At 33.2% G+C, this 8772-nt stretch overlaps 1 pseudogene; it reads right to left on the reverse strand.

Moving 5' to 3' along the window:
* Positions 1-212: 212 nt before the first annotated feature.
* Positions 213-2251, reverse strand: LOC148868867 (protein FAR1-RELATED SEQUENCE 5-like; annotated as a pseudogene).
* Positions 2252-8772: the final 6521 nt, after the last annotated feature.

The raw sequence follows: 8772 nt of genomic DNA on the forward strand, positions 1-8772 counted from the left end.
GTAGAACATTCATCAATAGTTTGGCTCTTCTTTCGCTTTGTTTTCCTTGTTATAGCCTTTTCTAAAGCGTTCTTTGGCCTCTTTGAAAAACGTGTATTAGGCACTTTGTGTTTAATTCTTTTCCTTGTTTTTAATCCCAACTCCTCCCGTGATAATGGCATTATTGCTACCATCAAGATTTGTGAAAGAAGAGTTGAGAGTATCATTGATTTCTACTCCCAAACTATTTGATGCATCGCATGGTTGATCAATTTTTGAGTTTTTAAACATTCAGTAACATCTTTCAAAACCTTTTCTACAATCTCGATAGCAACATTATATGCGTCCTCAGCATGTATTGCTCTACTTGATATCTGGGTAAACAAATGATTCAACTCTTTGTAATGTATTTTTGTTCTTATGCTTTGATCCAAAATTTTAGTAGAGTTACATGAAATTCCAATAGATGTCACCTTTGCATCAATAGTCAATCTTTTCAATATATAACGTGAGGGGATCTTTATAACATGTCTATAGTCAAGAACTTTCAATGCATGTCCACATAAGATCCCACCTTTGCATAAGAACTTTCAATTGCAACTAACCAAATCATTTGATGAACCAAAAGTAACTTTGTGTTGCTTTTTTCCAGACACACTCACTATATATTCAATTATTGTTTTAGACAAAACATGATATTCACCAATTATACAATTTAGTTGTTGCAATACTTCAGTATAAAACATAGAAAAAATAAGCAGAGTATATATGCAATTGACCTGATTCAATATATCTAACTGAACTGGCAACATTGGAAATCTTTGTATTGTTACAAATTCTGCTTTTAACTCTTCATATCGCCTATCAACAACCACTCTTTCAAAATGTTGAAAAAATGTTGACAAGTTATGCTTGATGTTGAGATAGTTTTTCAAACAATTATTTAAACTCTCACTTCTTTGTGTAATGCTCATGCCAGCAGAAAATGTTTGACGCCCAAACACTAAAGCCCATTATGCCTTTTGTTGTACAACTTTTGCAACCAGTTGTTGTCTCGAAGATTGTATTTCATAATCATGCTTTCCCATGCATTTTCAAATTCATCAACTTCTTCATATTCATACACATTTGCTAAAATCCTTAGAGAATGACTTAAATTTGTCAAATATATTTCTAAGGTGTTTAGCATCATTTTGGAACATATGCCATATACATAGTCGATGATATGATTCGGGTAACACTGAAGAGATTGCCTGTGCCATGACTGCATCATCATCAGTTAAAATTGTCTTTTGTCTTTTCTCATTCATTGTTTTTACAAAAGTCTTAACAACCACTCAAATGTTTCTTAGGTTTCATCATATAGTAATGCAGAACAAAAAATGATTGATTGCAACAAAAATTGCAAATGGTCTATTTTCATTGTTTGTTATATATGTTGTGTCAAAACACACAACATCACCAAAATAACCATAATCAATTACCATTTGTGCATTAGCCCAAAATATGTTTGTCACGAATTCAGCTTGATCCAATTGGATTCCATAGACAAAAGATGAATCTCCAGTTTGTCTATCTTGAAAATATTGCAAAATATCACCAGCTTCTCCCTTTTCCATTTTCCCAGTCCTATACAAGCACAAATAATTTTTTAGATCAACACAAGTGAATCCAACATTTTGGCACCCACCAAATTCCCATGCCATCAACTCCATACATGCTTTTGGAGCTATCCCAAAATCATCCACTATTTTAACTTATCTGCCTTTTTCCTTTGAAACTTATCACTCGAAAGTGGTAATCCTCTTGAAGACTTATCGTCATTTCTGCCAGGCAACTACATCTTGTCTCTGACCAGGGATACATGACATTAGCCTTACGTTTATCATGTAGATGTTTTCCCTCTTTAGAACAACAAAACTTTTGTATATCTCACTTCACCAGTAGAGCGACAAATATTCCTATTCGACTTTCGAGTACTGAATCCCATAATTCCAACATATCTATTGTAAAATTCATATGCTTCATCTTCACTTTTAAAAATACCATGCCAACTTTGGGAGTCAACTCTTCAGGAATAAAAGCACATTTTTCTTTAAGCTTCCTTCTTATACTTGCATTTAATCCCTGTTGCTCTTCATTTGTAGCCAAATCACTAATAATAGGTTCTCCTTTATTTAGGTCAATAGGCTTGGCTAGTTCATTTGTTTCAAACAAATTAGCGGTCACATGTTGTTCCTTTTCACCGCATAGATTGAGGTCCAACTTCCATTATTTTGTAAGATTATGAGGTAGAACTTAACAAGTATTAAATATATTACAAAGCAACTAAAAGATTGTTCACATAGAAAACTGAGTATAATTCTTTATTCCTAGTGCAGTTACTCGTATACAAACACCATTATAAAACTAAAGAAAAAAGAATAACATGAAAAGAGGGAACTAAAAAAACAAGTGAGAATATTAAAATCTAAAATTGTAGATACATATTAACTCTTTATTTGCAGAATTATAGTCAAGGATTAATATTATTGTCCATATATAATGATTTATTAAATGAAGATAACAACTATTCATACCCTGAACCGAAGCAAAAAAAAAAAAAAAGAATATAAGTGTTCGTAGCCTACTCAATGTCAACCTTTGATGTCAATCAGACAATATTTTGAACTTCCAAGTGATAGTAGCCATAAAGTTGTAACTATTTAATAATTGATTCTAAGCATGCCCATCAAATGGTTAAGAATATGGGCTGAAATTTCAACTCTCTGAACTGTTTATCACAGTAACAGAGATTTAGTGCAGTTACCCTATAGCAATGGTTCGATGGGGTTAAAGCAGAGATGTATATGGAGTGAGATGTCACAATTTTGGTGCGAAGTTACCTGTGATTCGTCACTGTATACTGTTCAAACAAGACTCCCCTAGATTTCTTGTTGATGCTGTCCAAAGAACCACTCTCCACAGTTTCTTAGCAAACCTCTTCTCTCAATGCCGCCCAAAAAAGAAACACTTTTCACTTTTCTAAAAATTGGTTGTTAATGGCGTTTGGATTTGAAAAAGCTGAAGTTTCCTTTTTTTTTGTTTAGCCTCTTTCCTAGTTCGACTGGGCAGTCAACTATACTATTCTATCTCCCCCTTTTTCTTAACTTTAACATATCAAAAAAACAGAAAATTGAAGATTAACTCCCCTAACCTTAGGGTTGGACCACATATGGACATGTGAATTGGGAATGCATGTGGAGTGGGACGTGGCTGAATCTCATTAGAAGTGTACCACGCCCCACACCATACCAAGTGCAGGAAATCCGGGTTCTTTGGTGTAGGCACCAGTGTTGCTCATTGTGGAGAGAAGAAGCTCTTGCTGCCGCGGGTAGAAGAAATCGTTGCCGGCGCCTGAGAAAAAACCATTGCCGCTGCTTGAGCAAAAATAACTATTTTAAGTTTGATGCAAAATAACTTGACTCAACAAAAATGGCTCAAATCTCCTACACCATTGTTGCTCATCATGGAGAGAAGAAATTATTGTCGTCGTGGGTAGAAGAAATCGGTGTCGCCGCCCGAGAAAAAAACCAAAAATGCACTATTGGGGGATAGCGTGTCCCAGAAGAAGAAAAGTCTGAAGGAGAGATCTGCGCTTCGAACAAGAATCCATCAGAAATTCGGTTATCTCGTCAGTGTTTTCCCGATTTGATTCCCCTGCATTTTGCTATGGAGTAGACGGAATCCGAATGGAGGTAGTAAGCGGAACTGGTGATGAGGCTCCCGCTGCACCAGTTCCGTGGAAAATTTTGACGCTGACCTAATCTCGACATCATTTTTTTTTTCTGGGTTGAGATTGACATACTAATATATTCTAGATTCGTTAGTTGCTCAAAGAATCAACAAATTTTTGTCGCTATTTTCTTTTATCTATGAATTAGTTTCTCCCCGCTAATTTCATCACTAGTCTGCCGCTCATTTTGTCTTGTTCTAGCTTTCCCTTCTATGAGGAGTAAGCTCCATTGAATGTGATGATTGGTCAGCTTTGAAGCTTAGTCTAGGATTGTTTCTTTAGTCATAGCTGATCTACTTGTTTGTGATGTTCAAAACGGATGTATGATATTTGCCTCATTGAATGTTGATCTGTTTCATATTTTCATTTTCATTCTCAGGTTCTCATACCTGAGAGTGAAACCCCTTCTCTCTTTTAGTGATTCATCCACTTTTGCTATAGTTGAGGCCTAAGAATGAAAAAAAGGGAAAAGGGTTTATACATTAGAAGGGCAAAACGGTCCAAAAATACATTAAAAGGGTAATTTTGATATTATAAAATGTTTAATTGGCGGAATAATAACGGGTTAACCCAAGTGTCTATTTTTGAAAGTTCAGGGTAGCTGAGTGTTGCATTGAAAAGTTTGGAGTGCCCAAGTGTTAGTGTGTTACTACCCGCAAATAGACTTGTTCATGGGCCGAGTGGCCCGACGGGCCGGCCTGGCCTGGACCCCGGATGGGCTTGAACACGTAAATGGGCCCGCGGGTTTAACCTTGGGCCAAAAAGCCCGGCCCATAATAAATTCGAGCCGGGCTCGGGATTTGCCAAAATAGTTTGGCCTGAGCCCGGCCCAACACGACCTGACCTATAATTAAGGCTAAAAACCCTAGTCGAATACCCCTATTTCTTTCACCTTTTTTTACAACCGAACATTTTTTCTCCACATCCTCCACAGTTCTCAGTCCTCACACTCTCAGGCAGCCACACAACCGGCGAAACGGTGAACGTTCACCGGCGCAACAACTCCGGCGTTGAGTCCTCTCATTCTCTCTCTCTCTCTCTCTCTCTCTCTCTCTCTCTCTCTCGTTCCTCTTCTCAAATCTCACTTTTCTTTCAAATCTCAGACACTGGCGACGGCGAGGCGGCAAATATAGGCACTAACGGCGGTGGTGAGCTCTCTCTCTCTCTCTCTCTCTCTCTCTTGCTCAGACGCAAACTGATCACTATTAAAATCGCAGGTCGCAACTCATAGTCACCGCGAACTCAGCTCCGACGAACACAATCACTGGCGGTGAATCCTCGGGCTTTGGGCTTTTTATCAAGGCCGGGCCCGGGCCTAACAAATTTCCATTAATGAAGAGTAAAAGCCCGGCCCGAGCCCGGTCTGGCCCGACCCATGAACAGGTCTACCCCCAAAGTACAATGTACTTATCTGAGATTTACCCAAAATTTTAATTATTTGATTGAAACATAACAATGTACCTATCTAAGATTTACCCAAAATTCTAATTATTTGATTGAAACATATTACACGTGAAAATTTTAATAATAATTTAAAAACTGATAATTTCAGCCATGGAATTGAGAAAATGAAAATGCCGGATGCAACCAATTAGGGGTGTGTGGTTGGATCATAGTTGTGGTGGTGAGGTTACCTTTGATATGAAAAAGGTAATAGGAGAAAAGACTTACAAGATAGAAATATTAATTTTGTAGGAAAGTAGGTTTGTAATAGTGTATGTGTTGGTGAAATTTTCGCGTGTGATTATTAATACATTTTTAATGGTGTATGTGAAGAAAGATTGGTTGATGACTTTAATGGAAGTGTGAGTTACATGATTTGTAATATGATTATTAATACAACCTCAATTGTTTTGATTATCATAAATTATCCATTTGAAATATATAAATGAGGGGTAATTTATGTCTAATAAATACTTCAGAAAAGTGATCTCATTCGCACTTTTATAAATAGTATATAGATCCTTTACATAAGATTCAAAATATTATTAAGTTCAACACATAATATATAAATTTATTGTTTATATGCCTTACAATAACAAAATCAACATTCACATATAATGCTTAAAGTACATAAAATCTAGACACCAAACTAGTACCATATCCTACTGGTACCTATACAGGTTGTAATATCTTAGAACTTGTCTCTACTCCAATTTTTTTTTTCTAAAAGCAAAAACTCATTCGGGTGGGTGGAGGCGGGGTAATGGCCAAGTAGGGCGATATTACTATTTTTATGGGGTAAATTGTGCTCAAACTGAGTTAAATATTTAGTTATTTGAGCTTGGCTCGATAGAAAAAACAACTCAAGATTGATTTGAATTAGAAACATGACCTAAATTCAACTCAACTTAAAAGCTAATATATATGTTTGAGGTCAAAAAAGAACCAAACTTCATATAACATATAAAAAATTAAAAATTAAACATAATTTTTTTACTACTATACATATAACAAATTAAAAATATAATATGAGTCCGATTAGACTCACAAGCTTCATAAGTATCGTAAGATCCACCAAGCCGTATAAAACTCGAGCTTGACTTGAAATTCAGTTTAAGGTTTTAACTAATTTCAATTGAAATTTTCACAAGCTAAACTATCGGCAATCTAATTTTATCAATAGATTACAAACTGACCGAAAATTAATGATTACTTTTGGTAACTTTGGATAATTATTATTTATCATTAATTCTTGTAATTAATTGTGGTAAATCATTTTTGGTCAATTACGTAATTAATTTTGATAAATTACTTTTGGTAAATTTGATAATTAATCTTGGTAAATTAAATTTGGTAATTTGTAAAATTAATTTAATAAAAATTTAGTAATTTACTGAAAATTAATTTCAGTAAATTAATATTGGTTAATTTTGATAAATTATTTTTTGCTAATTTTTTAATTTGGAAATTAGTTTTGGTAAATTATTCTTGGTAGATTTCATAATTAATTTTGATACATTAGGTAAATTATTTTGGTAGTTTTTTTAAACTAATGACGTTTAGATAAATTACCGAAAATTAATTTCAGTAAATTCATTTTTCTTAATTTTGGTAAATTAATAAATTCATTTTACCAAACAATATTCTTAATAATTTATCAACTTCGTTAAATTCATTTAGAGATAACTACTTTATGTAAATTATTTTTGGTAAATTTCATAATGGATTTTGATAAATTAATTTTTGTTGATTTAATTTGATAACTTGATTTTGTAAGTTTTGTTAAATTTTGATATATTCCCAAAAAACCATTTCACTAAATTAATTTTTATTTATTTTGGTAAATTAACTAGATTTTATTTTCTAATTTATGAATGAACAATTTTGGGATATTACTAACTTATTAATTTTGGTAATTTTGTAATTATTAATTTATGAAAGTGAAGTAATTCTGGTAGTTTTTGTACTTTAAATTTGGTAACTTTGGTGATTACTTTTGTTATGTAAAAAAAATAAATTTATTATTCATTCTGATATATTAAAATTGGTAATTTTGTATATTCATTTTCCTAAAAAAATTATTTTTTGGTAAATAAATTTTGGTGATTTATAGGAATTTAATTATTGTAATTTTGGTTATTTGGGAAATCAATGTTGGTAATTTAGGTAAATTAGTTTTGGATTTGTTTAAGTTTTGTATATTCTAAACAATAGATTTCACTAAATTAATTTTGGTTATTTTGGTAAAATAACAATTATCTTTTTCTAATTTATGAATGAATAATTTTTGTAGGTTTATTAAATATTAATTGATTAATTTTGGTAATTTTGTATATTAATTTTCTTAAAATTTTTAATTTGTGGTAAATAATATTTGGGAATGTTGGTAAATTTTCGTAATTTAATTATTGTAATTTTATTTGTTTTAGAGATTTAGGTAATCAATTTTCATAATTTTGGTCATTTAGGTGAATCTAATGAAATTGATTGCTCTCATTACAACTTACTTTTTATTCAATCAGCTAGATAAAACCATTGTTCTCAATATCAATATTCTTGATAAGAAAAATTTGCCTTTGGAAAGTTTCATTTGATTAAAACCATCTTTTCTTGAAAAGTTGATAAGAGACCTACCACACCATCCATTTTGGTTTAGCTAATTAACTAAGTGTATCCTTATTGTTTTTTAAACTACCCTTATGATTTAGCTAATTAACTAATGTATCCTTACTGTTTGAAAATTGACAGATGCTATTGTTACTGTTTCTAACAATTATCTACCCTAGCTTTATGGTTAATGTCTGTTAATATTTCACCAAAATCCCTACACACGTGACCGTTTAAGAAGATGAACCGTTTAAGCAAAAATCATGAGATTCAAACCAAAAAAAAAAAAAAAAAATCATGAGCATTAGTTGAATAGAAGATGAACTAACCAATTTTGCAGCCGCTTGAGACAAAAAGGGAAAAACCATATCAAATATGGAAATTCAGACAAAGATTTAAAGATTTCCAATAAAAAGGAACAAAAGAACCTTTCTGACCTAATTTCGTTGGACAACAAATGTAAACCCTTTCAATTTTAAGAGAAATTTAAGTGAAAGAATTCAACACACAAGAAGAAGCCAATTGGATTGGAGAGAGAGAGGTTGGTATCGGCAGCAAGAGAATCAGAGATCTAATCAGAGAGAGAGAAGAAATGAGTTCAGACGAACTTGTACAACTAGAATCTCCAGCTGTACTCACTCCCTAATCCGGTATAATCAGCATTGCACAAGGAAGACGGTCGAACAAACTTTTGGTAACGGTGATGCTTTGATCCATCGCACCATAATGCAAGTTGATTCCTATCAAGCAGTTCTCCTTGAATCATGACTCTTAGAACGACTCCTTGACCTTGCCCTTGGACAGATACCTCGAGGGAGACTTGTTGCCCTGTAAGGTGAATGGGAGTGGGAATACCTTGATCATTTGGAGCATGACATCATAGCACAGAATCAAACAGTTTAGTTTTAGCAGAGAGAATGAGAGAGACAGAGGAGAGAGAACTGTTTGGATTTAACAGAAGGGTAAAA

Source organism: Nelumbo lutea, chromosome 2 (assembly GCF_056320005.1).
Source record: "Nelumbo lutea isolate HS-2025 chromosome 2, American lotus-T2T, whole genome shotgun sequence".
Classification (NCBI taxonomy): Eukaryota; Viridiplantae; Streptophyta; class Magnoliopsida; order Proteales; family Nelumbonaceae; genus Nelumbo; species Nelumbo lutea.